The following is a 20,186-nucleotide window of genomic DNA, read 5'->3' as shown; positions in this document are numbered from 1 at the left end:
TGACTCCGTCCTGCTGCCGGCGGCGGCCTGGTGACATCTGGGAAGCCGGGGGCCTCGATTTTCGCGACGCCCGCCTGGGACTCGCGCTGGGCGGCGGCTGCCTCCGGGGGCCGGTCGGGCCTCGGCGCCGCATTTCTGTGACGACCCCCTCCAGCTACTGCACAGGAAACGGCTTGGAGTGCAGGGGAGCGACCGTTGGTGGGCCAGGTGGCCGGAATAGAACTGTGAGTACCAGTAGTGGCCACTGGACTATCTCTTCCTGAGGGGTGCAGCACGGCCCGCGGGCCGCTGGCAGCGTGGGAGTGGATCCTGAGGCCTATTGCCGGCTTTCCTGAGCCGTGCCACGAGCCTGGAGCCTCGAGGGACACCACCGGGCGGAGGGTGAGCCCTGACACAGCTGCACAAACGACGTCAGAGACCCATTGCTGTGGAGCCCATGGTCGCGGGAGAGTGGCGCCGCCTGGCCCGCCGGGAGACTGGGTGCCTTGCTTGTTGACCAGTGGGGGGCTGGACTCGGGGCCTGCCTGGACCTGGCCTAGACACAGCACTATTCCACGGAGGAGATTATCCGGGGCCCTCTGAAGGAACAGTAGCCCCGCATCCCTCGCCGGAGTAGACTCTGGTTGGTCTATTTGGGACTGGCAGCCATGACCCGGGGGGGAGGTGGTGGCTCCACTAAGCAGCCGACCATCGACAAATTCACGGGACCCTCTGGGGGCCCGGGCCCTTCGAGTGGAGGACAACAACAGTCGCAATCCCTCCCGGGGGTGGGGCCGGACAATACAGCCCTCATGGCAGCCATCACTCAGTCCAGAGACATGCTGGACGCCAAGATAGGCGCAGTTGGCGTGGATGTAACCCTGATTCGCCAAGACCTGAGAAATGCGGTGGAACGGATAACCGAAGCTGAATCCAGGATCTCGGTTGTGGAGGATGATATGGGCTCACTGAAGAAGCGTCTGGCGGTGGTGGAATCCGTGCAAAAGAATCTGGCGCTTAGGGCGGAGGATGCGGAGGGGCGCGCTCGGCGCAACAACCTCCGCTTCATTGGTTTTCCGGAGCGCTGTGAGAAGGGAGACATGGCGCGGTTTCTGGCTCAGTGGCTGCAGAGCTGGATGCCTTCTGAGGCCCTGTCCAACTGTTTCGTCATTGAACGGGCGCATCGTGCCCTGACCCAGAGGCCCCCGGAGGGTGAGCGGCCCAGGGCGGTGATAGCCCGACTGCTGAACTACCATGACCGCGATGCCATATTGCGGGAAGCGAGGTCCAGGGATGCTCTCCTCTTTGAGAATTGCAAGATAATGATCTTCCCAGACTATACTAAACTTGTGCAGCAGAAGCGTCAATCCTTCATAGATGCGAAGGCAAAGCTGCGGGGCCTGCAGCTCCAGTACTCTTTGCTGTACCCGGCTCGTCTGAGGGTGATCTTTCAGTCCAAGACGCTGTTTTTTGACTCCCCGGAGGATCTCTTCAGGTGGACGGATGAAACGGTGGCGCTGCGGCCGCATGCTCAGCCGGGCCTGAATCCGGGTTCCTCGAGGGGATCGTCTCAGGAGCCCGGTGATCGACCGCCCAAGGGCAAGAGGAATCGACGGTCCCGATCACGGAAGCGGTCGGCCTCTGTCTCTGGTGCGCGTGGAGGTGGCAGGACTGAGGACTCCGATCAATCTGGAAAGTTACATTGATGAACTCAGGTACTCTGTGGTCCATGCTTGATGGGGTGGCTCCCGGGCTCTGGAGTGGTAGTGGCTGTGGCCCGTTGGACTTGTGGCCTATTTGATGTCCCCGCGACAATCGAGACTGTGCTGTTGATCTGTGATGGGGGGGTGAAGATGACTCGGGGACCGCTGATTGGGGGCAGTCCCTCTCCTACATTGGTAGGAATTGTTGGGGGGGGGATGTGACGACTGGGTTTTCAAGTTTTGGGATCCATTGGTATGGTTGGTCCTAGGCCCTCCGTTTTGGGCCTGGGAGTGCCCATGCCGCGACAGATGTTTCATGGTTTTGTGAGGTATGGGGGGGGATGTTGGGAGGCGAGAGGGGGGGTTCTGAACCTGGTTGCAGTAGGGGGAGTTTGGGGGTTAGAGGAGGGAATGGCAGTTGCTGTCCCTGCAGTTTTCGAGTTCTGGGGTGATAGGGGGGGGGGTGCACGTACTTATTATGATGATGCAATTGTTGTTGAGTGGTGTGTGGTATGGGCGCAAGGGGCATTCATGGTGGCCTCCATTTGATTATGGCTGATACGATACACGGACTCCCGTTGGAGTCTTTGCGAGTAGTTACATGGAATGTGAGGGGGATGCTTGACAAAGTAAAACGTGGGGCTGTTCTGCGCTGGGGGAAGAGGGCCGCCGCAGATGTGCTTCTGCTTCAAGAGACTCATATGATGGGGACGAAGGTGCTCTGCCTGCAGAGATTGGGTTATCAACAAGTATACCATGCAGGCTTTACCAGGGGGTCCAGAGGGGTGGCTATCCTCATCCATCGTAGGGTGGCGTTTGTGCACGAGAAGACATGGGCCGACCCGCAGGGTCGTTATTTGTTTGTCAAGGGCATGGTGGGTACGGAGCCCGTGGTCCTGGGAAGTGTCTATGCCCCCCCCCCTGCAGTGGGCCCTGGCTGAGAGACTGTTCTAGGTGTGGAGTGATATCCCAGAGTCCCTAGCGGTGGTCGGGGGAGACTGGAACGAGGTGATGGACGTCTGTATGGACCGCAGGGGGCGCCGAGAACTGAGTGGGCTGACCTCCCCTCCCCCTCCCTCTACTAGACTGCGAGCGATGTGTGATGGCCTGGGCTGGATGGATACCTGGCGACATATGCACCCTACAGCGCGCGAATACACGTATGTGTCTGCAGTACATGGCTCCTTCTCCCGCTTGGAATATATGTTTGTTCCCCGGTTGTGTATGTGCAGAGTGCGTGCAGTGGAGATTTTGCCGAGGGGGCTGTCTGATCACTCCCCAGTATTGCTAGAAGTGGAACTCCGTAGGAGACGCCAGCCCTTTCGGTGGCGGATGTCCTCGTGGCACCTTCAGCAGCCTAGCTATGTCAAACATCTACGGGAGGTCATTGATTACTACTGGCGGGAAAACTTGGTTGAGGATGTAGACGCAGTAGTGGTATGGGAGGCTATGAAACCCACTGTGCGGGGAGTGGACATTGCATGGGCCGCTGCAGCTCGTCGTGGGCGTCGTGAGGCGATCGCGACGGCTGCTGCTCTGGTGGAAACATTGGAGCGACAGAGTCGGGGAGGTGGGGACGAGGTTGCCGTGCGGCTCCTTCTCCAGGCACAGCAATCCTACGCGTCGGTCCTACTGGACGAGGCCAGGCAGGCGTGGCTGGCCACGCGGAGCCGGATATACCAATGGGGGGACAAATCGGGTTCCCTGCTTTATAGACTGTGCCAATATAATATCAAACCTGACACGCTGCCTGGTCTCATTGCGGAAGATGGAGTGGTTATCACGGACCCCGCCAGCCTGGCGGTGAGTTTCGCGGCCTATTTTGCGACGCAGTATGCTCCGTGTGATAGCCTATCGGGCGCGGAGGTGGCTAAATTCATAGATGACCTACCCCCCAAAGCAGTGTCTGATGAAGCCCGGAATTCTCTGGATGCTCCTCTTACAGCGGAAGAACTGGGAGATGCTCTGGGACAGCTTAACGTGGGCAAGGCCCCCGGACCGAGCGGTTACCCTTGTGAATTCTATAAAAAGTTTCACACGCAACTAGGGCCCCACTTTCGGCGTGCGCTTGAAGAGGCGCGTGCACAAGGTAGGCTACCGCCTGATTGGCGTCATGCCGAGATTGTGGTTTTCCAGAAACCAGGTAAGCCCCCTGATAGGCACGACTCTTATCGCCCTATCTCGCTCCTTAACATTGAAGCCAAAATTCTGGCCAAGGCCCTGGCGAATCGGTTGCTTCCGTATATCACAGAACTGGTGCACCCCGATCAATCGGGCTTTATGCCCTGCAGGGCTACACGCCATAATATTCGACACGCGTGGGCTGCAATTGATGCCATGGGGGCCACAGGTGAGCAGGCGGCTTTGTTGCTTGCTGATATTAACAAGGCGTTTGACTCGGTGAGCTGGACATTTCAGTTTGCGCTCCTGCCCCGTCTTAACCTGGGCCCCGTATTTTTGTCATATATTAAGCTGCTCTATACAGACATCACAGCTACTGTGCGTGTTGCCGGGGCGGTGTCGGAGACCTTCCACATTGGCCGGGGGACCCGGCAGGGATGCCCTCTATCCCCGTACCTCTTTGCCCTTGCTATGGAGCCGTTGGCTGCTTGGGTCCGTATAGACGCGCAGATGCCTTGCTTTGTGTGGCCCTGGGGCCTCTCTGATAGAATCGCGTTATACGCTGATGACGTCCTCTTCTTCCTTACAGACCTGCGACGCTCCGGGCCGCGTGTGTTAGAAATTATGCGGGTCTTTGGGGAGGTCTCGGGCCTATATTTGAATATGGGTAAATCTACCCTGTGGGTCCTTGGAGGTGGCACTGTGTCGGATCCTTGGACATTGGACCTACAGGTGGCAACCACTGGCTTGCAATACCTGGGAGGGTTTCTGTCGGAATCTGCGACCCACACGTGGGAACGCTCTGTCCTTCCGGTATGGGAGCGGGTGCAAGCCGACGTGAAAACTTGGTCCCGAATGCCACTTAATATCTTTGGCCGATCCGCCATCTTTAAGATGGTAGCGCTTCCACGCCTTCTGTATCAACTGCAAAATTATCCCCATCCGGTCCCGACCTCGTGGTTTCGGCAGGTGAACTCGGTATTGGGGCGGTTCCTATGGGCTGGGGGTTCTGCTAGGGTGGCGCTGCGTACATGCTTTTTATCTACTTATTGTGGGGGCCTCGCCACATCGGACCTCCTGTCCTACTACCAAGCAGCTCACCTGCTCATCCTAAATGACTGGTGGTACGGCCATAGGGGTGACCCGGCCTATGCCCTGGAGCGCGCACAGATGGGCGACACCACCCTTCATATGCTCCTCTACTCTGCTCGGCTGCGGCGGGAGTTGCCCAGAGTCACGAAGACGGTCTTCCTTGTTTGGCGCCAGGCCCTGAAGCGCATGGGCTGGTGGGGTAAGCTGACTGCGGAAACACCCCTGTGGCGTAATGGTAGACTGCCTGCCCTGGCTTCCTTGTCAGGTTTCGGTGGTTGGGACGCGATCGGGATCTCGTCGCTGGGCCAAGTGATGTCTGGCACCGCTCTTAAGTCGTCCCATGGATGAGGATGATTGGCGGGAGGCCCTGGAATCCCCACGAGGTGCTGCCATCGCTATGAGGCTCAGGTTTATTCAATTTAAAATTCTCCACAAGGCTTATTTTACCCGTGAACGCCTCTGGAAAGCGGGACTGATTGAATCCCCGGAATGCCTGCGTTGTGGGGCGGAGATGGGCTCGCTGCTTCATACGGTGTGGCTGTGTCCTGGGATAGCTGGCTTTTGGAGAGGTGTGTGGAATTGCCTGTCTGAGGTGCTACACTGGGACCTACCTCGCACTCACCGGTTGGGAATGCTCCATATTCTTGCAGGAGTGGGGGGGAACTGCTATAAGCGCCATCTTTTGCTGTTGGGACTTGTTTTGGCCAAAAGAGACCTGGCACGGGCATGGAAAGACGAACGAGCACCTCCTTTGTGTGTATGGAAGGCGGGGCTGGATTTCTGTATGGGTCTGGAGCACCCGATTTTTGAAGCGCGAGGGTGCCCTCGCAAGCACTTTAAGATATGGAAGAGATGGGCCGATTATAGAGACTTGCCGCTGGACCCCCCGATCGACCCCGAAGAGGAGCCCTAAGCTCCCCCATTGCATGGGCCTATGTCTTGCGCCTTGCTGGATACACTATACTCACACACGGCTGTTTTTCCCCTGATTCTTCTTACGTGCACAGGGTTAGGGTGGGATTGCGGGGTGGAATTAGTTGAGGGTAGTGGGAGTTGGGATGGGATGGGGTGGGGGGGTATTATCAATAAATAAGATTTGCAATGATCTCATTTCGACCTTTGATCCTGCTAACAGTAATGTATCCAAATGCTTGGTGGTTTCTCCTGATTGTGGGGTGCCACATTGATTGCCTTGCTTGATTTCCTTAATAAAATCTGTTGTGAAAAAAAAAAAGAATTGAACACCTGACAGAAACCATTGTATGGTTGGTCCCTGCCTGTAATAGTACAGGCAAGCTAAAAAGGGCGAGCTGGTAAGGTGACCAGAGTGATCACCAGTGGATTATAGTAATTTTATTTTAAACATTGGGTCCACCACTTTTTTCAATTTTAGTAAATATCTCAAAGTAGTCTGTCATTTATTTCAATGACCAATAACATGAAGGTGAATGAGTGAGAAGTAATTCTGTGGTCTGATCCAAGGTATGATTGACAATGTTGCGAAAGAGTGGATGATGGGGATCACATAAAGAACCAATAGTTGAAGGTAACTGACGGAAAGCGCCCTCCACGTATTTCGTATGTGATAGGTATTACAGACAGTTGCTCTGTCAAGCCCGTCTTCAAAAGCTGTTATAGGCCAATGTCACTATGCCCAGACTCGGGTTTCAAGTGTGCGGTGCTATAGGACTCAATTGCACCTCAAGGATCAGGTCACTCAATGCTGACACTGGTCTGGGTTTGCTGGTGTTCCTAATCATGTGAAACATGGTCTCAAAGTAGAGGCAGCCCTGCAAGCCCCTCTGATGGTGAAGCTCTAGGACGTCATTGCTTTCTTGATAAATGGAGCTTGGAAGGCAGTGACGAGGTGTGGGTTGGATGACACTCCTCAGCCCCTGGGACGCTGCTGTTGAGGTTAGTATTGAAGCTTCAGTGTGTCTGCCATGTACTGCCAAGAGCATCAGCGATTTTCTGACCCGAAAGCCTGTCACTACCTTCTGGGTAAATGAAATGTGAAAGGCAGAGACGGCCTAAGGGCTGGATAGCGCCAGCACTCAAGACTCCTGCAGCGGCTGTTACGCTCTGCATACTGATGTCTTTGGTCTATTATCTTCACAAGGTCAATTTGCAAAGGTTGGGATGCACACATGATCTGGAGAATGGGGGGTTGACTAGTTCCTTTAGGTATACAACGTACAAGATAAAGAATCACATGTGTGAGGACTGAATACTTTTCAAATGAAAAATAGTCTGTCATCTATTTCATTGGCCAATAGCATGAAGGTCTGTGAGAAATAATTCTGTAGGGTAATCTAACATGTGACTGACAATATTACAAACCAGTGGAAGAGGGGTATTGTAGAAAGAGCCAATAGTTGAAGGTAGCTGACCCAAAGTCTACTCCATGTATTTTGCAAGCAATAGGTCTTACAGACAGTTGCACTGTTCAGCCAGACTTGAAAAGCTGTTTTTGACCAACCTCACTATTGCATTTTACCATGTCCTGGGCATTCATTTTGGTTATATTTATTGGGTCGAGTTGTGGATTGTCAGAAGGGTCCACCGATGGTGAAGTTGTGCTCTGGTAATGCATTAGGCTTACTTTCGTGTCACTATATTACTTCTTTACCATCTGTACTTATATTGAAACCTTACTAGTCACATCATTTGTTTCCTACTATTTCAACGCACCTGTAGATGGTTTGTTGTCTGTTTCTGTTGTGCGGTTCTGCTGTGGTTACAGTTCTTGCTCATTGTTACTTCTTTATATTGAGTGTTTTTTCCATGCAGGCGTGTTTAGAGTGACCTTGCACATGGAAGTGTGTTTTGAGGCAGATTGTCACTGGCAGGTTACTTGGACGGGGCCTTCTGCAGGATGAAATATTTGCTTCGTTATTCACACAAGTCAAAGAGCTGCCTGTAAATATTGTGATTTTTTTACTCGGTTTCAGAATGTAGATGTAGTTTTAATGGATTGACATATGCAAACGAGGACATTGAAAAACAACTAGTTTAGCGTACTTTGGTTTACTAAGTTATCTCCCCTGCACTAGAGTCCCTCATAATTTCATACTTAATTATGGGGTCCTTCACCTGAGCTAATTGTTTTCAGTTTATATACTAAAAAAATTAAGTTGGTGTTTGGCAAGTGCAGTCTCTCTGATATCTTTAGTAAAAGTCAACATAGATTGTAGAGTTGTCCATTAACTAATAAAGTGTTGTATGAAGAGTCAAAAACACGCTTTTCCGCCCTGTTAGTTGACTGACACTATAGAAGGCTTCTAATGCAGGTTGCCAGCGCTCCTGCTCTTTCCTTGCACACTATGACCTCCACCTTCTTGAGGGTTCCAGCCTTCCTTCCTGTATGCCCCCCCTGATGGGCTGAGTGCATGAGTGCATGCTCCCCATGTGAGGACTGCAGCTCTCTGCTCTATGGTATTCCTGGTATATTCTCCTAAGTGTAGAAGCCGCTGGCATTTCTTGCATCAATTCAATACTGTGTTAAAATATTAGGGTATTTATTTTAACTTTCCACATAATTCCAGGACTAGAGTTAAAACAGTAAATAAGTGAAGTGACCTTATTGTAGTAAAGCCACTCTTTGGATAGCTACTTCTGCTCTTTCATATCAAAGTCTGTTCGTTTATTTACTGTTCTAGCTCCAGTACTGGAAATATGTGGAAAATAAAAATAAAAAAATCCCTTGATAAATTAACACACTGTGCCTCTTAAGGGCTCGATAAACAAAAGTTGTCTATGAATTTGAAGGATTTGCACCTAACTTAACTGTAATTGATCTTGAGGAGAAAGTCAAACTTACTCTAAGAAAAAAAACACCTTGTGAATTATGTCCCCAGTAAGGGTAACTGATTCAGGATGGAATCTCTGCACTGTGCTGTCTCAGTCTGGCCCCGGCTATGCCAGGTATCAAGAGACTCTGGACCTAATCCAGCAGACAGAACGGTGGGCGTAATATTTCATTCATTGTAGGTAATGACCGAACCATTACCAGATAGTCAGGCTCTATTTCAATTCATTAGTCGTAAAAGTTGTTGGCTGTATTTTAATTTATTGTGACACATGGTATTTATTGTTATCCCACTGGCAAAAATTAAAAAAGATGTTGTATTGGTAGCATCAAGCACTGTACATTTTACAGTACTTAGAAACTAAACTACTTTGACACATTTCTGTTTATGTGATATTGGCAATATCGCTGACAGACTAATGTGTCACTCATGGAAAGCTGTATACGTTTAGTGGTACTCTGAGGTCCTCTGACAGACTCATGTGCCACACATGGAAAGATATATACCTTTTGCGGCACTCTGAGGTCCTCTGACAGACTCATGTGTCACACATGGAAAGCTGTATACGTTTAGTGGCACTCGGAGGTCCTCTGACAGACTTGTGTCACATATGGAAAGCTGTGTACATTCAGTGGCACTCTGAGGTCCTCTGACAGACTCATGTGTCACTCATGGAAAGCTATATACGTTTAGTGGCACTCTGAGGCCCTCTGACAGACTCGTATCACACATAGAAAGCTGTATACATGTAGTGGCACTCTGAGGTCCTCTGACAGACTTGTGTAACACATGGAAAGCTGAATATGTTTACTGGCACTCTGAGGTCCTGTGACAGACTCATGTGTCACACATGGAAAGCTGTATACGTTTAGTGGCACTCTGAGGTCCTCTGATAGACTCGTGTCACACATGGAAAGCTGTATACGCTTAGTGGCACTCTGAGGTCCTCTGACAGACTCATGTGTCACTCATGGAAAGCTATATATGTTTAGTGGCAATCTAAGGCCCTCTGACAGACTTGTGTCACACATGGAAAGCTGACTACATTTAGTGGCACTCTGAGGTCCTGTGACAGACTCAAGTGCCACACATGGAAAGCTGTATACATTTAGTGGCACTCTGAGGTCCTCTGATAGACTTGTGTCAAACATGGAAAGCTAAATACATTTAGTGGCACTCTGAGGTCCTCTGATAGACTTGTGCCACACATGGAAAGCTGTATACCTTTTGTGGCACTCTGAGGTATTCTGACATACTCATGTGTCACACAGGGAAAGCTGTATATGTTTAGCGGCACTCTGAGGTCCTCTGACAGACTCATGTCTCAGACATGGAAAGCTGTATAACTTTAGTGGCGCTCTGAGGTCCTCTGACAGACTTCTGTCACACATGTGAAGCTGTATACATTTAGTGGCACTCTGAGGTCCTCTGAAAGACTCATGTGTCACACATGAAAAGCTGTATAAATTTAGTGGCACTCTGAGGTCCTCTGACAGACTTATGTGCCACACATGGAAAGCTGTATACCTTTTGCGGCACTCTGAGGCCCTCTGACAGACTCATGTGTCACACATGGAAAGCTGTATACTTTTAGTGGCACTCGGAGGTCCTCTGACAGACTTGTGTCACACATGGAAAGCTGTGTACATTTAGTGGCACTCTGAGGTCCTCTGAGAGACTCATGTGTCACTCATGGAAAGCTATATACGTTTAGTGGCACTCTGAGGCCCTCTGACAGACTCGTATCACACATAGAAAGCTGTATACATGTAGTACATAACAAAAAGAAATTGCCAGTACTGATAATACCACAATAATATAAACTCAAAAACAGTACTTGAGAAAATGTTCAAGACCGAATGCTAGTTGAAAGCGTTTATTCTTATTTATGATTTAATCAAAAAATTCACTTTTTCATTTTTCAAAAACACACATATAAAATACAATTTACTATCCACAATTAGAACTGGGGATGAACATTCATCAAAGCACTCATATCACAACCATACGGTAAGCAATCATTCAAGGAGAGAAGAAAAGCACTGAAGCAAAAAGCTACAACAATCAGGAAAACATACAATATATACAATATCATACAATACAATACCAACACAAACTAAAGAAGCCTATGTCTGCAAAAACACTTAGAAAATATTTTTTCTGATATATAAACAATTTTGGCGTACATTCCTATAGTCGAATGTAAAAACTACTTGTAACTTCTTTTTGAAAGAAGGAGATAATGTACGGGAAAACCATGTGATAAGCTGCAATTAACACAACATTCACGCTTATCACTGCAGCAGACAATAAGAAGGCTTGGGCCTACGCGTTTCAAATCCCAATGAATTGCAGGGATTATCTTCAGGGCCTTTAGAATTTTCTAAAAAATAGAAAAACACAGAGAAAAAGGGGGAAAAGATTAGAACACTAATCAAACAGGTGCAATCAAATATAATCACAAGATCAACATCAGTCGCCTACACTCAGTTTGCACCCAGGATTTCTCAAACTAAATTGTGCACATCACTCCTGACTACTACAGAACGTCCTAAAGATTTCGCGAACGATTTTACTCACATTCTAAAGTTGTGAGTATTGGTACTCTCACAGAGACGATTAGTTGGAACCCAGGGTGGGGGGTGGACCTATAACCAAATGAAAAAAGTTTTTTTCTAACAAGGGCGGAATGTTATGTTACATTGTGGGTGCTTAGCGTTTAAAAGAAACTCTCACCTAGTAAAAATGTGTGGGGAGACGGATCAACAGGCTGTTCATTTTCGGTGACAAGACGTTTCTTTTGGGAAAATAAAGAAATGTCATATTTAATATCACATTGTGGCGTCATCTAGGGCCGTAGTGAGCAGAACAACAGATATGTATCAATTACCTAAGACGTAGTATATTGAAGCGTTGCAATAGCACTTGTTCGCAGGGCCGTCGGCATACGGAGAGGCTTTCAGCGTGTAACTGGTCTAAAAAATAGAAAACCTCATTAACCGGCTGCGTGCTTTCTCTAAGCGTCGGAAGACTTTAGACGGCAGCGGCCGCTTACCAGCAAAACAAGTCAGCTGCGAGTGGCCACGATTCCTTCAGCATGCGGTTGTTTTAGAATTCAAGGCGCCTAAGGGCGGCTCATTTTCGCGGTCAGCGATAATTTTTAAACTAGGACAGAGTAGAAATACCAAAGTTAAAGCCTGAATAGGACTTTCCAAACAAAGCGTCATTCCGCACGTTTTGCCGGCTAGAAGTACTTACTAGCTCTAAGTGTATCCAATTTACAGCAGAAAACAGCAACGTCCACGACTGCACAGGCTCACGTCTCCTCCGCAGTAGCAGGCTCAGGTTAGACTGCTCTGCTTATATACCTGGCTAATTGGCCCAAGACCCGCCCGTTATGTGGCGACGGCTGCATGCAAGTCCTGGGTTGGATCCAAGAAAGGTTTAAGGATCAGAGTTTGAAAATTAAAACGAACAGTACCAATGTTTACCTAACAATATTAGGAGATGAATTCACTACGTGCCCTTTTACAATTTGAAGATTTCGCTCAGTTCATTAAGTCCAGATACTGCCGTATCGAACTTTACGATGAGGAACGCTTCACGCTTTAATAATGTTAAATTTATATCACCACCTCTGGGATTTCGCTCTATCTTAGAGATTACTGTCCACTTCAGGTCACTCACAGAGTGCTGCAGTTGTATCCAATGGTGCACCAAGGGGGCGTTTTCAACTTTCCTATTAATCCGTGATTTATGCTGCGAGATCCGCTGACGGATCTCTTGGTTTGTCTTGCCAATATACAGCAGTTGACAAGGGCATATAATGCCGTAGACCACATATTTGCTCTTACAATTACTCATCGTGTCATGTTTCCATGACACTCCATTATGCTGGAACAAAGCACCTTCAAGGGTTGATTCACAGCATAGGCAGTTTCCACATTTGTGGTGTCCCAAGATGGGTGGCATCCCCATCATTTGTCGCAGTGTTTGGGGTTTAGGGATGGGCATGGCAGCTCGAACAATATGGTTCGCAATGTTACTCTCTTTTTTGAAGGCAAAAAGTGGCTCGTTGACCAGACTCGAGTCGAGGTTCTTGACCAAGTGCCAATTCTGTTTAATAACCCTTTTCAAGTAATTGGCATTGGGGCAGTACGTGGTGACACAGACCTGCTTCTCTAGGGCAGGTTTGGATCTACGCTCCAGCAGTGTTTCCCGTGGGGTCCATTGGGCTCTTTTCTTACAATTTTTAACAAGTTTCTTAGGATAGCCCCTCTCACATAACTTAGATGTCAGATTTTCTGAGTGTTTTTCGAAATCTTCTTTAAAGGTGCAGTTTCTGCGAACACGCAGAAACTGACCATATGGGAGATTTTCTCTTAAATTTCTGGGGTGATTGCTGGTAAACATAAGAGACTTGTTGCGATCCGTAGGTTTGGTATACAGAGTGGTAGCTAGCTTGCCTTCGGAAGGGAAGACTTCCACGTCAAGGAATGCAATCCTGCTGGTGGATTCAGAAATGCTGAATTTTATATCTGCTGTTCTATCATTCAGCCAATGGTAAAACTGATTTAAAGAGTCACCATCACTTTTCCATGTCAAAAAAATATCGTCAATAAAACGGAACCAAGTTCCGATGTATTGAGAGAAAGGGTTGTTGTTATAAATGTATGCATTCTCATACATGGCCATAAACAGAACTGCTAATTCTGGAGCAAAGGGGCAGCCCATAGCCACCCCCTTGACTTGATAATAGAAGTCACCATTAAAGCAGAAATAATTCCTTTTTAAGGCGAAGGTAGCCAGGTCCACTATAAACTTAGTGGGCACCCTCACTGGTCTTGGCCTAGAGTCAAGAAAATAAGTAAGTACTGCTATAGCCTCATCCTGAGGAATCTGGGTGTATAATGCAGTAACGTCCAGAGTGACAAGCCTGTCACAGCCTTCATTAAAATCTATGTTTTCAAGTTTTTTAATGAAGTCAGTAGTATCCTGGAGATAGGATCTGACCTCAACCATAAATTCTTTCAAAAAGCAATCCACATATTTTGCCGCAGGTTCTAATACCGAACCACACACACATCAAAGCTGTATACATGTAGTGGCACTCTGAGGTCCTCTGACAGACTTGTGTAACACATGGAAAGCTGAATATGTTTACTGGCACTCTGAGGTCCTGTGACAGACTCATGTGTCACACATGGAAAGCTGTATACGTTTAGTGGCACTCTGAGGTCCTCTGATAGACTCGTGTCACACATGGAAAGCTGTATACGCTTAGTGGCACTCTGAGGTCCTCTGACAGACTCATGTGTCACTCATGGAAAGCTATATATGTTTAGAGGCACTCTGAGGTCCTCTGACAGACTTGTGTCACACATGGAAAGATGTATACATTTAGTGCCACTCTGCGGTCCTGTGACAGACTCATGTGTCACACATGGAAATCTGTATATGTTTAATTGCACTCTGAGGTCCTCTGACAGACTTGTGTCCCACATGGAAAGCTGTATACGTTTAATGGCAATCTGAGGTCCTGTGACAGACTCATGTGTCACACATGGAAAGGTGTATACATTTAGTGGCACTCTGAGGTCCTGTGACTGACTCATGTGTCACACATGGCAAGCTATATATCTTTAGTGGCACTCTGAGGTCCAATGACAAACTCATGTGTCACTCATAGAAAGCTGTACACGTTTTGTGGCACTCTGAGGTCTTGTGACAGACTCATGTCTCACACATGGAAAGCTGTATACATTTAGTGACACTCTGAGGTCCTCTGACAGACATTTGTCACACATGGAAAGCTCTATACGTTTAGTGGCACTCTGAGGTCCTCTGACAGACTCGTGTCACACATGAAATGCTGTACACATTTAGTGCCACTCTGAGGTCCTCTGACAGATTCATGTGTCACACATTGGAAACTGTATACATATAGTGGCACTCTGAGTCCTCTGACAGACTCATTTGTCACACATGGAAAGCTGTATACCTTTTGCAGCACTCTGAGGTCCTCTGACAGAATCACGTGTCTCACAGGGAAAGCTGTATAATTAAGGTCCTTTACACTGTGGATCAGGGGACAAAAAGAAACAGTTTTTATTCCACTTCAAACACAGAGGGCTTGAGTCACAAAGGGCATTCGCACTCGTGGCGGAGGACCTGCAGTCATGGCGGAGGCCTTGCTGTTGTGGCAGAGGCCCTGCAGTCGTGGCACAGACCCCGAAGTCATGGCAGAGACCCCGCAGTCATGGCGGAGGCCCCGCAGTTGTGGTGGGGGGCCCACACTCATGGCGGGACACCCGCAATGAAACACTAGAATGCGTAGATCCCGCCATGAGTATGGGCTCCCCGCCATGAGTGTGGGGCTTCCGCCACGAGTGCAGAGTCCCTTTGTGAATCAGGCACTGTCTCTCTAAATTGATGCCTCATTTAAAGTCAGCCATCAGAGAAAATGTGTACTGAGTACACTACAATTTTGAGAATTCTTAGTTTTTTTGCAGTGGGACCAAAATGTCTGTGCATGAATACCGTGGTATTGAAGAAGGGTTACTATATCGATCCATGTCATAAGGACAAACTGAATCCACTTCTGAGCCATCATTTAATAAATCAGTGCATTCAGTGACTCTTAGCCTTTGATTGCTTTGCTTTTATTGAACCGACTGGAGTAACAAAGTATAAAGATTGATTTCCAAAGGTGTAATGACCGTATTTACTGACCAAGTTATCTGCTCACCCAAACACCACAAACCCAGTCATCAAGTAACTTCATGCCTTCCCAGACCCTATTTACAACAGTACCTGGGGTACTTACCTGGGAATGGGGAACCCCCAATATATATAAGCTTACACAGCTAATATACCAGTAAATCCTATAGGAACTACGGAATTCCATTCTATATCCTATGATCTCACCTTATAGCCCCACAACAATCTGGCTCGGCTAATCTACTCTCTCTCGTGTCAGAGAGCAGCTATTTATAATGTTCCCACTTGTAATCCCACGGCGATCCGACCTGGACTACTCTACCCCCTCTCTCTTCGGGGAGCAGCTCCAATATATGTATATCCCCACTTGTAGCCCCACGACGATCCGGCCTGGGCTACTCTACCCCCTCGCTCCTCGGGGAGCAGCTCCAATATATTTATAGTGTTCCCACTATCCTATTAATACCTCCTGCTCTCTATTGGGAATTTCCTAAGTACCTAATATCTACTGGAAATATCTTCTATCTCATATGAATTATTACAAGAATTACCAAATGAACACATTCAAGAATTATTCCCTGATCTGAAACTTACGTTACTTTCCATCATCAGTTACGTGTAGGAAGGGAATAGCCCATCCTTCCATATGACAGTAACTGGCTAAAAAGAAAGGTTAGCTCCATCATGGAAACAATACTCAGATGCAAAAGGGGTCTCTTCATTACACAACTAACAATCACCTACACATACATTTATATGAAGAACTGAAAAGTAAAGATGGTTAAACATGAATGCTCTCTATGACACAATGATAGAATGCAATCACCAACACATGCCGCCGCCTCGAAAAGGCCTGGAGAAACACCAAATCCACAGAAGCCCACAACAACTTCAGAGCCGCCACCAACGCCCACCATCAACTCATCAGAGAAACGAGGAAAAAAGCGATTGAAGACAGAATCTCCACCCACGCACACAACAGCAAGGAACTCTTCAGCATCATCAAGGAGTTCGCCCAACCCACCAGCGAGTCTACCGACATCCCTCCCTCACAAGACCTCTGCGACAAACTCAGCATCTTTTTCCACCACAAAATCAAGAGCATTTACGACAACTTCGACGAAGACAACCAACACACTGAACCCTCACCAACCACCCCCGACACCCGGAAACCAGCGATTGATGACTGGACAGCCCTCACCACCGAAGACACACTGAAGATAATGAAGTCAATCCACTCAGGGGCCCCCATGGACCCCTGCCCCCACCACATCTTCGACAGAGCCGCCAACACCATCGCACCCATCCTCCGCCAAACCATCAACCGCTCCCTGGCGACCGCCTCATTCCTCGACGACTGGAAACACGCCGAGGTCAACCCCCTCCTAAAGAAACCCTCAGCGGACCCCACCGACCTCAAAAACTACAGACCCATCTCCCTGCTCCCGTTCCCAGCGAAAGTCATCGAGAAAGCCATCAACAGCCAACTCGCCACATTCATTGAAGAACACAACATCCTCGACTCCTCACAATCCGGCTTCAGAAAAAACCACAGTACGGAAACCGCCCTCCTCGCCGCAACAGACGTCATCCGCACCTTACTGGACAAAGGAGAAACAGTAGCCCTCATCCTCCTCGACCTATCAGCGGCGTTCGACACAGTCTCCCACCGCACCCTAATACGCAGACTCTACGATGCAGGAATCCAGGACAAGGCCCTCGACTGGATCTGCTCCTTCCTCTCCAGCAGGACGCAGCGGGTCAGACTCCCCCCTTTCCTCTCGGACCCCACACCTATCACCTGCGGAGTCCCCCAGGGCTCCTCCCTCAGCCCGACGCTCTTCAACATCTACATGGCTCCACTTGCCCCCATCGTCAGAACCTACGGACTCAACATCGTGTCATATGCAGACGACACCCAGCTCATCCTCTCCCTATCCAACGAGCCCAACACCGCCAGACGCAACTTTCGAGAAGGCATGGAAGCCGTCGCCAAATGGATGAAAAACAGCTGCCTACAACTAAACACCAACAAAACAGAAGTACTCATCATGGGCCCAAACCCCGACGCCTGGAGTGACACCTGGTGGCGCACCGCACTCGGAAACCCTCCAACCCCCACAGACCAAGCACGCAACCTGGGAATCATCCTAGACTCCGAGCTCAAAATGGACCGCCAGATCATCTCTGTCTCATCCTCCTGCTTCCACACCCTCCGCCTCCTTCGTAAGACCTTCAAATTGATCCCCCTCGAACACCGAAAGACAGTCACTCACGCCCTGGTCACCAGCAGACTCGACTACGGCAACGCACTCTACGCCGGAATAAACAAAAACCTCATCTGCAAGCTACAGAACATCCAGAACGCCGCCGCAAGACTGGTCCTCAACCTGCCAAAACACTGCCACATCTCCCAGCACCTGCGCACACTCCACTGGCTCCCCGTCGAGGCGAGAATCACCTTTAAGATGCTCACCCACGCACACAAGGCCCTCCACGGCACCGGACCAGCATACCTGAACAGCCGACTCAAATTCCACGCACCCCAAAGGACCCTACGATCAGCCCAGCTTTCCTACGCTGTGGTCCCCCGCACCAGAAAGACCAGATCGGGAGGCCGCTCCTTCTCCTTCCTCGCGGCCAAAGCATGGAACGCCTATCCGCTCCACCTCAGACAGACAACATCGCTCCCCATCTTCACAAGAAACCTCAAAAACTGGCTCTTCGACAGACCCCCTCCTTGATGGAATGGAACCTGCACCCCCCCCCAACCCCCCCCAACCCTAGCGCCTTGAGACCCTTACGGGTGAGTAGTCGCGCTTTAACAAACTCCTGATTGATTGATTGACATATGGGAAACTAAAAGGAAAGTGATTACTAACAGGTAGCTGAAAGAAAAGTGATTGATTATGAACAGATATAATTAAAGTATTAACACCTCACCCTCAGAAAGGGGATCCACTTCTCTCTGGTTGAATCAGAACTCTCTGCTCACTGAGCCACCATCACCGCTGCACCTTCCCTTCTGCACATGTAATTCCAACTGCTCCAAAATCCATCTGCTCTTTCTCTCCCAAGGATCGTCTCTGTCTCTCAGCTCTGCACCATCCAATCTGCACTGGCTTCTTCTCTCCTACGGACTGTCTTCACTTCCAAGCTTCACTCCAATAGTTTAGTTTCCACTACTCTGAGAACTATCCGTTCAACTAACTTCTTCACTCTGATTATTCCAATTCTGGCTCCAAACTAACTCCAACTGCTCTAACAGACCAATTAATGGTAGAGCTTTGGTCTCTCCAAAAGATCATCTGCATGTCCAAGAATCATCTGTGGCGTTTCTCTCCCAAAGATCGTCTGCCTGTCCAAAAATCATCTCTGACATCTCTCTCCCAAAGCAAAAAATCATCTGCCTCTCTGCTCCCTTGCCCTCTGCTAATATAGAATGCTCTCTACTCATGGACATTTCCAGCAGAAAGCTGCCTCCTACCGAATTCCTGTGCCAGCTCTAAGGCTCTCTGCGCAACCGCAGTGGCCACTTGCGTGTTGCGTCTAGGCCCAAGAGACAAACACATTCCTTTGATAAGAACCATTCTTCACTGGCTCCTCTCTAGCACATAACAGGCTGAACTCTAAACATTACCTTAACCCTACAAGCATCTCAGGCAGCTGAGGCAAGAACAAAGATGGCTTCTCTCTAGTGTAGGCCTCTAGGCCCGAAAAGAGGCAAAGAAGGCACAGAATCATGCCAAAGCCAATAGGTACTCTCTAGTTTAGGCCTCTAGGCCCGAAAAGAGGCAAAGAAGGCACAGAATCATGCCAAAGACAATAGGTAAACCCTACAAATAGGCACACATAAGGCTGAAATAAAGGATTCATGAATATATACTGAGATGGCGGTGGACAACAGACACCATCAGTCCAAATAGGACAAATTATCCGGGCACCACACAAAGGTAAAGTGCAATTTGAAAAACAGTTTTTACACCTAAGTTTAACATAGGTGCTCAAATGGCAGTATTGTTTTTAGTTCCAATTCAGGAAATTGATTTGCTCACAATTACATCCAGGTTCTGTAATTTCAAGTGGGAGTCAATCTGCTCTCATTGGCCTGAAGTGGGTACTCTAGTGCACAAAACTAGATATTCACAAACCTTTTAACTGTCCATCATCACTCTGGATATGGCCTGCTTTTTAACCCTGTCTTTTGCAGAAGCAAATCTCTATCCAATTTGGAATGGGATTAGCATCCCCAAAGTTAAAGGGTAAAATCAATTGGAAATTGGAAATGAATTGTGTATTGAGCATGAGGAAAAGAGAGGGAGCCAAAAACTTCGTAGGAAAAGGATATCTAAAAAATCTGAATGGGTTATGTTTGGCGTGGTGCTTTAACTCCTTAGCAAAACACAAGATCAAGGAACAGGAGTTATGTGGAATTTTTTGAGATTCAGTGGATTAGAGACTTAAGAATAACTATCGAAATATTATTTTCTTCCTTCAACCTTGCAGTTGTGGCTATATTAGTCGCTTATTAAGGGCGGATCCCTGATGAAGGATTGTATGCCCTTTTTTCTGTTTGGGCATCATACAACTTGTTTGATTGTATGTACCGTTTTATGAATCTTTAAAAAAAAAGAACAGAAGTTGAATGAGAACACACAGACTTAAAATGTTCTTGAAGTTTTTTTTCTGTAACCATTGTGGTACATCTCAGATCTTTGGCGGAGTGAGGAAATAACCCTCCTCCTTCAGATATGAATTTTAT

The sequence above is a fragment of the Lissotriton helveticus genome, chromosome 4_1, assembly GCF_964261635.1.
Source record: "Lissotriton helveticus chromosome 4_1, aLisHel1.1, whole genome shotgun sequence".
In the NCBI taxonomy this organism is placed as follows: Eukaryota; Metazoa; Chordata; class Amphibia; order Caudata; family Salamandridae; genus Lissotriton; species Lissotriton helveticus.
Note: the sequence above shows the minus strand (reverse complement) of the source record.